Source organism: Mustela putorius, unplaced genomic scaffold, assembly GCF_011764305.1.
Source record: "Mustela putorius furo isolate JIRA1106 unplaced genomic scaffold, ASM1176430v1.1 tig00000174_pilon_pilon_pilon, whole genome shotgun sequence".
Lineage (NCBI taxonomy): Eukaryota > Metazoa > Chordata > Mammalia > Carnivora > Mustelidae > Mustela > Mustela putorius.
This window is the reverse complement of record NW_025421304.1, coordinates 16,294,415-16,311,183: the sequence shown is the minus strand read 5'-3', so window position 1 is coordinate 16,311,183 and position 16,769 is coordinate 16,294,415.

Genomic DNA, 16,769 nt, shown 5'->3' with positions numbered 1-16,769 from the left:
GCACTCTGGGAGAGATTGCTTGCTGTGCACCAAAGCCCCTCCTCCTTCTCCTCTTCCTCTTCCTGTTCCCCCTCCTTCTCCCCCTCCTCCTCTTCCTTCTCTTTTTCATCCTCTCTTCGTTATCACCATCATTGCCATCGCGACCACGATCACAGAGCGAGCCCCCATTCCTGAGTACCCCCTGCACTGAGACGTGGCCGTGTGACTGAATCTCAGCCAAGGGACTGCGAGCAGAAATGAACATATGCTATTTTTGGCCAACGATGTGTGGAAGCAACATGTTCCTCTCACTCTCCCGTCTTCCCATTCCCCTTCCGCTGGCTGCACGCCGATTACAACAAGACCGTGCCTTGCCCAGGAGTTGATAGGGCCACACAACAAAAAGAGGTGAGATTCCCAAATCCCAACATGGAGGAAAAGCACCTACTCGTCGAGAACATCTGTCTGAGGCTATTCTTAAGGACTAGTGATGGTGGATTGTGTTCGAGGCCTTGTGTTTTGGGGTCTGTAATCACAGCCTCGCAGCAGAAGCGGTTACATAGAGCCAAGAGTTGGGTGATAGGGGGTCTGAGTCACCTTCTAAACCAACAGGGAGGTCAATAATATGAGACATAAGAACAAAATTGTGACCTTGGCTGATCTTTATTAATCTCTCGGGATTTTTTTTTTAAGATTTTATTTATTTATTTGACAGACAGATTACAAGTAGGCAGAGAGGCAGACAGAGAGGGGGGGGGGAAGCAGGCTCCCCGCTGAGCAGAAAGCCTGATGCGGAGCTCGATTCCAGGACCCTGAGATCATGACCCGAGCCGAAGGAAAAGGCTTAACCCTCTGGGCCACCCGGGTGCCCCTCTGGGGATTCTTAAGACCCAGGGGTTGCTTGGTGCAATGAGCAACTCCAGACTTTGTTTCTTTATCTGTAAAATGGGGATGCTGGACAAGATTGAGAATAAACAGCAAGTGCACTTCATTTTGAAGGCCAACCCTGATTGATTGGAAAGGGCTGCTTAGACCACTGTATTAACAAAGATTCTGAGGTTGGGTCAGGGACCTGCAGGAGAGAACCACAATGAATGGAGAATTCGGGCAGAGGAAGGGGGAGAGAAAGGACTTGCACACCACTGGTGACATAGATTTCCAGGGGTTCTCTGATGTCTATGAGTCTCACCGCAGGCAGATCACTTCAGGGCTGGAGTAGCAAACCTGTCTAGCTGAGGGTCACCTCAGAGACCGGACAGCAGGGGGTCAATCCATCTCTTATGAGACCCTTAGCAGTTTCAGCTTCAAAGGTACCAAGCGTCTGCATTATGGATGCCTGGAAATTCTATCCAGTTTTCCATTTTCATTTTTGCGCTAGGTTATTCTAAAAGAGCTCCATGAAAGAGAAACACTAATGCATTTCATCCTGGGGACAAGGTTCCGTTGGGTTCTAATCAGGTCAGACTGATTAATTTTGATAGAATTTATAAAGATAAGCCATTCTATCCAAGTGGCCTGGAAGAAGGAAACGAATGCATCTTTTCAAAGCCCAGGAGAGTCATATTGTGCAGTTGGCCTTGGTGACCACAGAGCCAGGAGACACGGTTTGTGTTCCAAACTTGTTTGCCAATTGGCTGTGTGGCTTTACACAAGTGATGTTCCCTCTCTGAGCCTCAGTTTCCTCAAAATAAGAGTTTCTGGACTAGATAGGCAGTTTAAAAGAGAGAGAGAGAGAGAGAGCACAAATAGGAGGGGGAAGAGGGAGAGGGAGAGAGAGAGAGGGAGAGAATCTCAAGCAGGCTCCCCATTGAGCCCAGAGCCCAATACCGGGCTTGATCCCTCCATTCTGAGACTATGACCCGAACTAAAACCAAGAATCGGACACTTACCTGACTGGGCCAGCCAGTGACCCCTAGATGAGTGCTTTTTGAATTGTGTTCCTTGGATCCCAAAGACAGTATCTGGGGGGAGGAGGGTACTGCTGAATGTGTAGGGTCTGGGACCCCCCCTCCTCATTTCCACTAGAGGGACCTACTCTGTGCATGGACCCAAGCATGGTGTTGTGGGGAATCTCCTCATGCTCCCCAGCTAGGTGAGTGGTCCCTGTGGAGGGGCTGACACTCCAGAGAGTCGAGCAGGGAAGGGGCTGCCAGTGGGGGCTGCCGGCAGAACCACGTGCACCTGCCAAATATTTTGCCCCAAGGTTCCTGTTCAGAGCTGCTTATGCTCTGCCTCATCCTCCTTTAAAGAGGCTCTCTTATTCTGCACCCCTGCTTTTTGTGGGTTTGTCCCCACCCCCATTGTCAGCTTGAAATCCCCAAGCTTGGCAGTGGTTTTATTTGTGTGACTGTAGTGGTGATAATTCCCACATCAATCATCATAAAAAGATAATCCCATGTTTACAAACCACTTCAAGTTCGAAAAGTACTTTGCTCTGTATTTACCCATTTGCAAACAAAACCCATCCCCATTCTGCTTTCTCTTTCTTTTTTAATCCGTTTCTTTCACACAGTTCTAGTTCATCAAGAATGTCCACTTTGGGCCCAGGCTGCCAGAGTTAGAATCTTGGCTTTATCACTTATTAACTGTGTCTTTGGGCAAGTGATGTACTCCCTCTGAACCTCAATTTCTTCATCCGTAAAATGGGGATAACACAGCACCAGCTTCATAGACTATTAATGGGGGTTAAATGATTTAAAATGTGTGAAGTTCTTAGAGTAGCATAAGGCATGTACCCAGTGCTATATAAGCCTCTGCTATTACATTTTTTTTTTTTTAGAAAAAGAAAAACTTAATCACAAAGTAAATAATGGGGAGGGTGCTTGGCTGGCTTGATAGGTGGAGAGGGTGACTATTGTGGGGTTGTGGGCTTGGGTGTAGAGATTATTTTAAAATATTTTTTTAAAAAAATAGCCCCCAATGCTAAAAAAAAGGCAGTACAAGGAAATGTGTACGTTAGCCCCCTTCTACCTACGCATTCTCAACAGGGCGGATATCATCCCCCAAAGGGGCACAATTGAGGGTCTAAGAAAATCTAATTCTTTTTGTATAAAGCACAGATACACATACATTATATGAACAGATGTATTGTGTATCTGTACAAATATTTCATGGTTGGGACATCAAGGGGCGGTAAAAAAAAGATAAGAGGGGCGCCTGGGTGGCTCAGTGGGTTAAGCCACTGCCTTCGGCTCAGGTCATGATCTCGGGGTCCTGGGATCGAGTCCCGCATCGGGCTCTCTCTGCTCAGCAGGGAGCCTGCTTCTTCCTCTCTCTCTCTCTGCCTCTCTGCCTCTCTGCCCACTTGTGATTTCTCTCTGTCAAATAAATAAATAAAATCTTTAAAAAAAAAAAAAAGATAAGAAACACCACTTTGACCTCTACCAAGGTCAACTGGCTCTGAGTGTGTCCTTCCAGACCCTGAAATGAATCCCCAGTTGTTTTACTGTGTAATGACACTGTGTCTGCGCTCTACCGTGTCTTGGCTCTCCTAATTTACCAGGGCTTTCTTCAGGGCGGGGACAGGACTGCTGCACCTGTGCTGAAGCATGGTGGAGAACCCCACTTCTGGGCCCAGATCCCCCTTCCGTGGACCTTCGAGTAGCTCCGGAGACCCGGTGGTCTTGACCACGAGGGCAGATTCCTAGAAGTGCAAGTGGTGGGGGGAGTCATGGCGGTTTTCAGAGCTCCTGCCAAATTTCTCATGTGACCTTCATGAGAATCCTGAGCATGAGGTCTGGTGTGCAATGCAGCTCGGGGCCGGGGGTTGGGGGTGGGGAGGTGAGTGGCGATGGTTGGAGGTGATAGTGTGGGTGGGAAAGAAGCCTAGAGGAGAGAAGCCAGCCCAGCCAGGCTGGGACTTGCAGTCCCCTGCATCCTGGGGGAAGGGAAGTTTCCCTGGGGGCTTTCACCTGTGAGGGCTCCCTCGCCTGCCTGGGACCAGCCAGCTGGGGGAGGGGATCAGGGGGAGGCGGGGGTTCATTGTGCAGTCTTGTGAGGCCACCCTGCCTTGTCGCTGGGGAGAGACGCTCTGTGCTCTGAGAGGTTTGAAGGGAAATACAAGAGTGGGGCGACTCCAGCGGGGCAGTGAAGCTGCTGGGAACCCCACGGAGACCCCGTTCTCACGCCAAGGGGCCGTCACAGCCTCCTGACCCCTCACGTTTATCCAGTCACGTGCCCTTCATCCCAGATCCAGAGCCTGAAACATTCCTGGTTTTCTTCCCCTGATTCCTTCAACCCATAAGCCGCCACTCTCACCAAATTATGGGACCTGATGCCTGGGCTCATACTGACTCCTCTTAAGTTCTCCTGACAGTCTACCTGGTTCAGCTTTTTAGATTTTTTTTTTAATTTAAATAATTTATTTAGTTATTAGAGAGAGAGAGCGAGAGAGCAGGAGGAGGGGCAGAGGGAGAGGGAGAGAAAATCTGAAGCAGACACCCTCCTGAGTGCAAAGCCCCACATGGGGCTCGATCCCAGGACCCTGAGATCATGACCTGAGCAGAGATCAAGAGCGGGCAGTTCAACCCAATGAGACACCCAGGTGCCCCAGGGCTCAGCATTCTACATAGTACTTCTCAGATTGTCATGTGCATACAAATCACCGGGAATCTTGTTAAAATGCAGAATCTGATGCCACAGGTAAGAGAGATTCTGTCTTTCTCTCTCCGGGCACCTGAGCTGGTAGGTAGAGCCCAGTAGCAGGGCTCGTTCTTTCTCTTCCTTCCCCTGGCAGCAGATTCCTACAGGACCCTGCTCCGATCTCGGGACTTCCTCACCCTGGGTTCTTAGACTCATCAAGTATCCTCCTGAAGACTCGGGTTTGGCCCTTCGCAGAGAAGGTCCTTGCTCCTTGGACCATTCTGGAAAGAGCCAGCTTTGCGTTTAATCAGAGGAGGTTTGTGTAGTTCTGGAAGCGCAACGAAATGGACATTTGCACCTTCCCCCAACACACACACACACACACACACACACACACACACACACACACCCCAGAATAACTTTTCAGTGTTTTTGGTTCTTGGCTTTTGATGCTATTACCAAGTTGCTCCTTGGTGGGAACTGTTGCCCTCTTCTCTCGAGATGCTTTTTTATGCAAATGAGTCCAGAAGAAGGACTGTGAGCTGTCAAGCACATCTCAGTGTTTCAGCTGGTCTTGGCCGGGGTGGGTGTGGGGCGGGCTTGCCAACGGAGAAAACGAGAACTCAGGACTCCCGCGCGCTAACAATAACCCAACCTTCAGCGAGACCTACTGTGTCTCGGGGAGAGCCTTCAAAGAGCCTTGGTTGTATTGCCCCTGGTCATCCTCAAAATGCCTCCATGAAGCAAACACTATTAGTAATAGGATGCATTTCCCACGAGGACACGGAGACCAAGAGAAGTTAAGTCATGTGCTCGAGGTCTTGGGGCTAAACAGCAGGAGAGCTGATGTGTTGAATGCAAGAGCCCAGAACCTGGGGCGGTGGTGGCGGGGGTGGGGGTGGGGTTCACACCCTGATGCCTGCTGCTGCTCCGTCCCCAGGAACGAAGGAGCTGGAAGACGCAGTGGCCAGAAAATGGAGGTGGGGCGTGCCAGAGCCAAATGCCCCCCATTTACTACTGAGTTTACGCTTGATCCATGTTTTTTTTTTTTTGTCCATGTTTTCTGTCTCTGATCCAGAGAAGAGCTGTGGGCAAACCTCGTCCTCTCTCCCATCTTTGGCTTTGCAGCCCATGTGGGTGGAGGAAGGCTGGTTTCTCCCTCTGGAGCTGATCTGGGTGTCAGAAAGCTCCAGACCCCTGTCCCTGGCACCCCTCTGTGTGAAATTTCATGAATGAGGGGTGTAGCCTGGGAGTCAAGGGGTTAGGCCGTTTGGGGCCACATTCTTGGCCCGCAGCATTCTTGTCTGTAACATGGCCCCGGTCGTGCTTACCCCCTGGGGCAGGTCTGAGGACCAACTGAGTTGACATGAAGCGAGGGACCCCGTGAACACTGTCGGGAGCCGGCTGTTGCTGTTTAGCTACTGTTACTTGGTTTGGCTTGAATTCAGGCCACAGGTCACCTGGACTCTTTCCCTCTCTTTGTGACCTGCTCAGTCACCAAGTCACAAGAGGATGGGACAGGCACTCTGCACAGAGCTCTGCTCCTCCTGGGGGACCCCGACTTTTTCCCTGACTCCTCCATCGCACCCCTGCCATGAAATTGATCATGGCTCGTTCCTGTGTGCCCAGCCTTGAAGCTACTGCCAATACCGCCAGAGCCTCCTTGGAGAGCCAGGTTTTTCTCTTTGGAAAAAGACCTGCTTCAGCCAGATCAGTGCAGCCAGAAGAAGTAGGCAGACAGGGGCAGAGGCAGCAGAGGTGGGCAGAGGGGAGTGGGGATGAGCCGGGGTGAATAGAGGTGGGTAGAAATAGGCAGAGGGAAGTGGGGGTGAGCAGAGGGGAGCAAAGCTAGTTAGGTTACCTAAGAAAAGACTCTCTCAGCCTCCATGGGACATGGCCCAGACTCAGGGGACCCAAGATGACATCTGGATGTCGAGGCTACCTGTATGCAGCAAGTGATCAATCCCAGAAATAGAAGGCATCTCAGGACCCATTCACACCATCCCCAGGATCAAGGTCAGACCCCGAGGCCCTGGCTCTCCCTATTCCAGTGGCCTCCTGCCCAGTCACTCGCCGACGCGGTAGCTGATCCCTCGGTATCGTTCCAGCAAGGACTGCTCGAAAGACAAACCCAGTGAGTTCTCTACCATGTCTGATGGACCCTGGGCTCTGCAGCACCTGCCACCATAATGGGGGGCCTTGTGGGTGAAGTTAGGTGGCCAACGTGGCTCAGTGTCTCAGCCCTGAGAGTCCACATGGACTCAGCCTCCCATCCTGGGGTCCAACCTGTCACGAGGCTGGAGGACCCATCACAAGTCCCTTGCCTTCTCCAGGCCTCAGTTTCTCCATGCATAAACACGGGCTCGGGACCAGGTGTCCTCCAGACCCCCACGCATGCCGCACCAGGGGATCGGGGACTCTGGACAGATGCAATGTCTAACTTTATACTGAAAAGGGACAACAAGTGGAAATATGAGGTTTTAATCCCACCCAGGGAAAGAAAGAAAGAAAGAAAGAAAGAAAGAAAGAAAGAAAGAAAGAAAGAAAGAACGAACTAAACAAACACCTGGAGAAAGACATAAAATCAAGGGGTAAATTCTTAGAAGAATATTAGTTTCCAGCAAACAGTCATGTAGATAGTGTCCCATCAGACAAGTCTAATGCTGTGACATGTTAGATCTGTTATTCCCTTTTGATCAAGCAGAACTTGAATCACCCAAGGCAAGGCTCCCCTCTGTATTTTCTCAACCAGGGAGCCGCAGCAGTTAGGAGCTGGACGACTGAAATCAGTCAGGCCCGGGGTGGAGTCTGGATTCTTTCACTCTGCAGCTTTGTGACCCTGGGAAAATGGCCTCCCCGCCCCAGGCTTCCTCCACTTGCTTACTTGAACAATGGGACGCTAGGCATTTGGGCACAGGGGGTTCTCACTAAAGGGTCAGGCCCGATCTTAATCACTTGGCTGGAATTAAGTGGCTGCGTGGGTGAGCTTCACAGAGTAGGTCACACTATTATTATTGTGGCTCCCCATTCCACAGAAGGAGAAACTGAGGCATAGGGCAGTTAAGGGGCTTGCAGAAGGTGGCACGGTGAGTAAATGCCGGGTCCGAGCCAGAACAGCTTCTACTCAAAGCCCCACATCATCTGCCTCATAGAGGGGATGAAGTTAAACATCTCCAAGGAGTGCCTGAGGCATAGAATGTGCTCCAAACAGCCGAGGAAAAGAGCAAACAGCAAAAATCAAAACTGCCTGGGAACACCTCACCCAGTTCGCAGCCAGTGGGTGTCCGACACAGCCCCTGATCAGGAAGAGTTTCTTCTTTGCCTTTCTCTGGGCTGATTAAAAAAGTAGGAGATTCAGACTAGGCTCGATCTTTTTTTTTTTTTTTTTTTTTTTTTTTTTTTAAACAGCCCAGAATGGTTGAATGACGCAGGAGTTTCTGTCATCTACGATGATGAATTACTCCTAAAGGACAGAAACGAACGCACGTACCAGCATCAGCCCAGGCTCCCTGGAGGGTAGATGGTGCCCTACGGAGGCTCAACTACCTGGAGATCTGGGCTCCCTCTCTGGCTCCATTGTGGGTGTCAGGACTTCCGAGGGAACGGTTGCTCATTTTGCTGGCAGGCTGGAATAAGGAGAGAGCAGAACCAAGGCCTAATTTGTCCAAGCCCCAGTGGGCACCGTCCTCCCCAACATGGGAGGCTGCTACGTGGAGAATCTGCACGGAGCCCCACAGAGGGGTCAAGCGGCAAGCTCGGGTTTCGGGATCAGATGATGAGCTGGGAAGGAGTCCTACCCAGAAGCTAATTAGTTTAAACTGCTGCATCACGGGAATTAAAGGGCAAGTTTCAAGGAACCAGCACCACAATAAAGAAAAAAAAAAATTCCCTGCTGGAAATCCGCTAACGATCAAATTTAAAAAGGTGAAAGAATAGGAAAGTGCATTTTGCATGTCAGTTTCTCTTCGTTACCCGAGACACGTGTATGCTCATTCATTCATTCTTCATTCATTCATTCATTCATTCTTCATTCATTCATTCATTCATTCAGTTGGGATCACCCGGCTGTAGACTCAGTATGTGCCTAGGGCGTGAGCAAAGTAGGGAAACCTCCCTACTCCGCCAACCCCAACCCAAGGTTCAGCTTCAATAGATTTTTCCTGAATCTTATAATCTGATAATCTTTAAATATACTTTAAAATGTTTTTTAATGTATATATGTATTTTGTGTTTTGTGTCTAACTAGTATTTATATTTTGGATTGTGTATAGAGAACTGGAGATCCTTTTATTAGGTTTTTATAAGACTCAGGGCCCCAACAGTTTCTAAATCTGGTCCTACATTCAGTGAGCATTGGCACTTGTTAAATGGGCACTCGTGCTGGGTACTGGGACATAGCTGTTGTCTTAAAGTTTTCCAGAAAAACAGAACATATGTGGAACTGAAGAAACGAAACAGAGGATCATGTGGGAAGGGAGGGAAAAATAAAATAATCAGAGAAGGAGACAAACCGTAAAGGACTCTTAAGTCTAGGAAATAAACTGAGCGTTGCTGGGGGGAGGTATGTGGGTGGATGGGGTAACTGGGTGACGGGCTCGTGATGGAAGGAGGGCACTGCACTCTACCTCTGAAAATAATACATTTTATATTAATTAATTGAATTTAAATAAAATGACATTTTAAAAGGAACAGAACCAATAGGATATTTATGGAGAGAGAGAGAGCTAGAGAGAGGGAGACTGACTTATCATAAGGAAATGAATGACATGGCTTTGGAGGATGGCATGGTGAGTCCCAAGATCTGCACTTGGTAAGCTGGAGACCTGGGAAGGGCTGATGTTGTCGTTCAAGTCCAAAGTCTGGAAAAATCCAATGCCCCAGCTTGAAGACGAGTTCGGGCAGGAGGAATTGTCCCTTTCTCGGAGGAGGGTCAGCCTTTGTGTTGTATTTGGGTCTTCGGTGGATTGGATGACTGGGGAAGGCAGTCTGCTTGACTCAGTCTATCCGTTCAAATGTTCATCTCGTCCCCAAACACCCTCACAGATACACCTGGAAAAACATGTGGCCAGATATCTAGGTGCCCCTCGGTCCAGCTGAGTCCACAGGAATCAAAGGAGACCTCAGAGCTGGGAACGCACCTGTTTTGTTAATCGTGCACTGTGGTTTTCCAAGAGGAAGGCAGTGGAGCCCCGATGACGGTGCCATTGGGAGAAAACGAAAGAAGGCATCTGGTGAAAATCGAGAAGCAAGTGAGTGGACTTGCCTAGTGGGAGGAGTCAGGGAAGACAGAAGAGGTAAGATTTTGAGCTTTTGGGGTCAGAGGGTTGATGGTGGAAGTTTAATGGTACCCTTAACAGAATGGCCTCAAGCTGACAAATAGATTTAAGGAGTAGAAAGTCAGGGGCGCTCATGATCCCCGTCTGTCCAGCTTAAACCTGCTATCCTGGTGTTCCACTTTGTTCAGCCTTTGTTCCCATCAAAAGCACCCCAGCTAGATGATAAATCATATCATCACTGCCAATCCATGGGTGGGTTGTTTCTGAGTCACCTATGTACTCCTCGTTGTTGGGAAAGGTCGCTTATGGTCTAACTTCTATCCCTCCCACTGTAATGGAGGACAGCTCTTGCGGTCCTGGTGTCAGTCATACCAACAGCCACGGAAGAACTAGTGTTTGTGAAGTCATTCCAGAAACTGCCATGGTTCAGGCACTCTCCTGGGCACAGGAGTCGGGGGTAAGCTCTGGGGATGATTTGCAGCTGGGGAGTTCTGTCCTGAGGGGTACAGACTGGTAGGCAGATAATTACAGCACAGTGGGATGAGAGCTTTGAGATGAGCGAGCCCAGCGGCTCAGGGAGCCCCACGAAGAAGTGCCTTTTTATCACCAGCCATTGCTGCCGGCAAGTCCTTCTGAGGTGTTCAACATTCATTAATGAGCGGTAATTGAACACCTGGCCCCCTGCCTTCACTCGCACTCCCCCGCCGTCCATCTGCCACACCACCACCAAAGAGATCCTTTTCAAGTAGAAAGCTGATGAGGTCACTGTTGTTTTTCAACATCTCCATGCTTCCTATGACAGGAGGTCAGCTAGCATCCAGGTCCCCCTCCTATCAGCTCTGGCTGCTGGCCTACCTCTTCATGCTCTACTTGCTAGTGGAGGGTTGATAAGAGCTCACTCTCTGTCTATGGGGTCTCAGGAGGCAGAGTTAAGCCCAATGAGCAGAAGCTAGTGGACAAACCTTGTGCTCCAATAGAGGACGAGCTGACCTTTCAGGTAGTGAGTTCCCTGTCACTGGAAGTATACAAACAAAAGAAGGATGCTGATTGGAATATCCTAGAAAGAATTAAAGCTTTAAAAGAGGAGCTTCTACTGGCTGAAACTTAAGGACTGATAGATGGGAGAAGTTCTTCCCTCCTGTCTTCTCTGTTCTCCCCAAGAAAAGGGGACATTCATCTAAGTGGAATCTGCTTTCAGAACCTCACTCAGTGACAGAGCAGCCGGCACAGTCAGCAGGTAGCTCCTCTCTGGTACACGGTTTCCCCGGATTGGAGAAAGGACCATTTTGTGGAGCCCGGGCTGGCTTGCTGTTTGTTCTGGCTCTTCTGTTTTCCCCAGTAGAGTCTCACCAGGCACCTGCAATGTATAAGTCACCATTCTAAGTGTCCCTTAACTCAGGTAGCCCCCAGAAAAAGTCTAGCTGGTAGGTACTATGATCATTCCCATCTTTTGTTGTTGTTGTTGTTAAAGAGTTATTTATTTATTTGAGAGAGAGAGAGCACACGCAAGCCCAAGCAGGAGGCGCAGAGGGAAAGAGAGAGCATCTCAAGCAGACGGCCTGCTGAGCACAGAACCCGGACAGGGGGCTCGATCCAATGACCCTGAGATCATGACCTAAGCAGAAACCAAGAGTCACATGCTCCTGACTGTGCCTCCAGGCGCCCCTATCATTCCCATCTTACAGATGGGGAAACTGAGAACAGAGAGGTCGAGGAGTTTGTCCAGGGTCACACAGATAGTCAGTGATGTGAACCCAGGCTGTGTGGTTCTAGACCATGTTCTCAACTACAACAGCCATGCCACCTCCATTTTTTTTTTCCCCCAGAAGTTTCAGTTTTTGATGTCTTGCTGATGGTCAGCTTTGCTTTCATTGGAGAACAGTGCCTCCCCTTGGAAGTGCCTCCCCTGGGCTTATTTTGCAGTCTGTGGCATCAGGACTGCAGGGCCCATCTCTCTGGGCTGTGCTCTCTTCCTTGGTACCAGCTTGGGCAGAGACCTGACTTGGGACACGGGAGGTCAGGGGAGTAGCAGTAGGTGACCCTGTGCAGGAGACCTACCTTCTCTTGTAGAATTAGCTCCTACTCATCCTGGAGATTCCAACTGAACCACCACTTCCTTAGATGTCTTACTCAACCCCCTGCCCTGCCCTAGGGCATTAGTCAGGCTAAGCTAGGCTACGTAGTAGTAATGACCACCTCAAATCTCAGCCGGTCATTACAGCTGAAGTTCATTTCTCAGTCATGCCAAGTCCCCTGTGCATCCAGGCAACTCTGTAGAACCCTGCTCAACAGTATGGTAACTCTGGGTCATTGCCTTCTTGTGACCACACCTTCTCAACACATTTGCCTCGAAGAGGAATGAGGTTGGAGAATCATAGAGAGGTGTGTCAGCAAGTCACGTTTCATTGGCCAGAACATGTCACATGTTCCCCACAATCTGAGACGACAATCTCCCGAATGCCCAGGCAGAAGAAAGCTAGGTGTAGGTAAACACTAGTGATGTCTTCCACACTAGTTCTAATTGTTCCCAGATCCACACGTACCTTCCTTTTATGGGTCACTTTGTAACGACATATTGTTGTGATTATGTGAGGGCTGCCCATTCTCCCCCAGTCTACATTGGAGTGTAACTTCCATGAGGCAGAACCATGTCTACATTTAATTATTGTTGAATCAGTAGGTGTGTGGGTGGATGGATGGATGGATGTTTGGATGGATGGATGGATGGATGGATGGATAGATGGTTGGATGGATGGATGGATAGATGGTTGGATGCATGGATGGAGGGCTGGTTGGATGGATGAAGGGGTGGTGAGCCCCTTCTTTGTAAGAAAGGTAATGCATTCACAACTTAACATTACTTGGATGTGTCTGTTATTTCCTCCCAAGATTTAGAACTAATCCTAATAAGGGTTAATTAAGATTTCCTGGGGGATTAACATCTGAGACCTTTCGGAGGATTAATTATCATTTGGTGTTAAAGATGCAACCAAAATCCACAAGAGAAGTTGTAATCGCTGAGCTCAGGCCCTGCTTCTTGCCTCAGTCCCAGCTTTCCCGACCTGCTGGTCCTCTGGCGGCTCTGAAGGGCCATGGGAGTGTCAGAAGCCACGCTGAGAAGTGTTCCTTGTCTCAGGTATGTTATGGCTGCAGCTTCCCTGGATCATGAGCTCTGAATGTAGACGGGATCCAAGAGACAGGTGGTACATTTAGGACATCAGAAGAAAATGTGTCCTCCACTCCAAACCAGAACGTGACATTAAATGTGTCTGGTTTTCAGACGGCCAAGGAGGAGTCAGGGGTCCCTCCCAGAGCAGAGATGGCTTAGAAATATATTGAAGTGGGGGGGGCTGTAGAAGGAGGGAAGAGATGCTAAGCCTTCACCACCCTTTTTTCTTCCCAGGACCTCAGACTTCTCTACAGTATCATTGAAGCTTCATTGTCCCTATAGCTTTGACACTTGGTGAGAAGTCACCTGGGTTTGGGTACTCAGGGGGTTTTAAGAGAAGCATTTAAAATTAGTCACAGCAGACTGTGGTCGTGTCAGTTGGTTGAACTGCTGGGGAGCTCGTCAGAGGCTGCATCATACCATTTCTCCCCTCCATCATTAAGCGTCATTTTACGATAAATGGAGTTGTCACATGGGGTTGCTCTTAGCGATGTCACCATCATCGTCAAGTTCTCCTACATCAGGGCATGTGGTAGAACTGGATTTTCTCACCTTCTACCAATGGAGCCATTGACTTGCCTTGTCCAATGCGGTGCGAGCAGAAGTAACGTGTCACGTGTCATGACCCCTTCTGTGACGTTCTGGACAGAAATTCTGAGTCAAAGTGCAATTCACCTTTTGCTTCCTTCTCCTACATGAGTAACTGGTAACCCTCCAGAATAGGAGGCTGCAATAGCCGGGACCCATGAATGAGTTGGATGGATATAACCTTCATGCTGATCTCCAGGGGGTGTGCGGTATGAGCCAAACACCGTGTTTCTATTGTGTTAAAGCACACAGATTTTCTTTCTCTTCCTTTCTTTCTTTCTTTCTTTCTTTCTTTCTTTCTTTCTTTCTTTCCTTCTTTCTTTTTTTTTAAGATTATTTATTTATTTATTTGACAGAGATCACAAGTAGGTGGAGAGGCAGGCAGAAAGAGAGGAGGAAGCAGGCCCCCCACTGACCAGAGACCCTGATGCAGGGCTCGATCCCAGGACCCTGGGACCATGATATGAGCCGAGGGCAGAGGCTTTAAACCACTGAGATGCCCCAAGATGCCCCAAGGCACACAGATTTTCAGTTGTTTGCTACTGTGGCATAACCTAGCCTACCCTGCTTAACACATATGGCTCTTCTAGAACATGGGTTCGTACTGACTTAGGAACTTGAACGGAAGGGAGTCCCAGGGTGGACAACAGACACCTGAAGGAGGTGCCGTGGAGCATGTGTGAAGAACAAGTTCTCCGGAGTCCCGCAGTCCAAGGTTTGAATCCTTGCTGTGCCACTTAGAGGCTGAGTCACTTGAGACAAGTTACTCAACGTCTCTGGGCCCCTCTTCCTTTCTGGAAAAAACGAAGCTGGAACCCATCTTGTAGAGTTCTTGGAAGGAGCCAGGAGAAAATAAGAGCCTGGCGATGTTCCTTCCATTTGGTGAAACTCCATGAATGTTGCTGTAGCTGGACTGAAAACAGGTGTAAATTTCTTGGCTTTGCTAAACAGTTCGATCTCAATTTTAAGGCAAAAGTTAGAAACCAGTCAGTTTCATGTTGTCTGTTTTCCTTGGTGACAAGTCCTTGTTCCAGCAGGGCATGGCAGGGGTGGGGGCGGTGAGTCAAGTGACTCAGCCTCTAAGTGGCACAGCAAGGATTCAAACCTTGGACTGCGGGACTCCGGAGAATCTGTTCTTCACACATGCTCCACGGCACCTCCTTCAGGTGTCTGTTGTCCACCCTGGGACTCCCTTCCGTTCAAGTTCCTAAGTCAGTACGAACCCACGTTCTAGAAGAGCCATATGTGTTGTGAGGGTGACCATTATCAATCTTTCTCGGCACCCGCTGAGTCATCTTTATTGTCATCTGGCTTCTGGTCATGTGTCCACACCTGTCACTGCTGGGATCGCCTTCTTTCCTGAGAAGACATTCTACATTCCCCTCACATCTCTGGGCTTCTGGAAACCTCTCCACGGAGGGACCCATTGTCCTTAGCTTGCTACAGGAGCCCCTGCGAAGGTGTGTGTCCTGTTCGGTTGGACGCACCCCTTTATTCTACTCTCCCACCGGGCTCGAGTCTTGCTCTTGAAGTGGGAACAGGGACACTGGGCTTTTCAGCTTTGGAATTCCTTAAACATCCCTGCCTGAGCGTGGGATGGGGGTGGTGGTCAAGTTTGAAGGCCCTTCCTGCAGCTCCGGAGATCTAAATGCTCTCCTTTTCTTTCTTCGACGCTCCTCTGAAGCATCTCCGCCCCAAGGGGCTATTGATCTGATCTCAGAAAAGCAGCTTGGCGTTCTGAGCCAATATGAACAAATATGGCTCCAACTCTTCGCATCTTCTCAAGGGAGATGTGGGACACAGGCAACGGTCTCACAAGCACCTTGTCTCTGCTTTTGGTTTCACATCCTTTCCTTGAGGCAATGGATGCCATATGGTGGAGCCACTGAAAAGGTAAGGAGGGGTCAGAGGGTAAACGGAAATACCAGAGAAAAACAATAATTGGTACGTATTTAAAATGATCACCCCACATCATTAGCTATTACTATAATTGTTATTACTATAATCATTATAGACATGTTGAGTTATGGGTTCTTTTATTAATAAGTGAACTCCCTTCACCTTGTGCTCCCTGATCCAAATAATACCCATTTAATTAAGGCTTAAGTTTTGCCTTACTGCCTCAGAAACTATTTCCTGACCTCCAGCCCACACGTCTCTTCCCCCCTTTCAGCTCCCGTCTTGACCACTCTCTAGGACACGTAGCAGTATATATTCTAAATGAACGTTTCATGGGTCTACGTCTCACTTTGCTTTCTTGTTGCATTACCTGTGGCTGCCATTAGCCCCCCGATTAGCCCCGAAGGCGATCGTTGTGTTCTGTCGATAGCATGTGTGGGGCAGGAATTAGGAATGGGTACAACTGTGCCAAGATGTCTGGCACAGACAATTTCTGCCCCCAGGAGCCTCCAGGCTTCCCCCAACCCCCGCCGAGGGCTGGCAGTGACTTCTTGGCTGGGGCAGGACTCAACTGGAGATATCTTCACTCACACGTCTGGCATTCGATGACGGCTATTGGCTGGACACAGACATCCGAGCTCTGCGTGTGGACTGGGCTTCCTTCCATCATGGCAACATCAGACTTCTCACCAGGCAGCTCAGGGCTCCAAAGGCAAATGCCTCAGGAGAACCGTGCAGAAGCACTATCGTCTACGAGGAGCTGGCCTGGATGTCCCATGTCGCCACCTTACCTTTGGTCCCAAGCTTGTCCAAGTTCAAAGGGGAGAAAGAGACTTCTCACCTCTCAGTGGGAAGAGTGTTGAAGACACACTAGAAGAGCATTTGGGATGGCAGGTACTGTCATAGCAATCTTTGGAAAATACCATTGGCCACAGTCCCAGACACTTTTTTCTTTTGTATGGAGACCCTGACTTAAGTCTCTTTAACTCTTTTCCAGACCCATCTTGAAAATGACCCATGCCCTGCCAAATTTATTGGTTGATTAACTGGCCTATGACGGAGACAGCCACCCGACTATTCTGGGTTAAAACAAATAATGGACAAATCACTCAGATATATGCATTATCCAAATACCATTCAAATACCACAGCCAGCCTGCTAAGGAGGTACTCATGACCTCATTCGTGAGCTCACGGAAGTCTCGGAGAGTTTAGACAACTCATCTGATATCAGAACAGCTGGTAAAAGATAGATTTGAATCCAGGATCTCCCTCTCA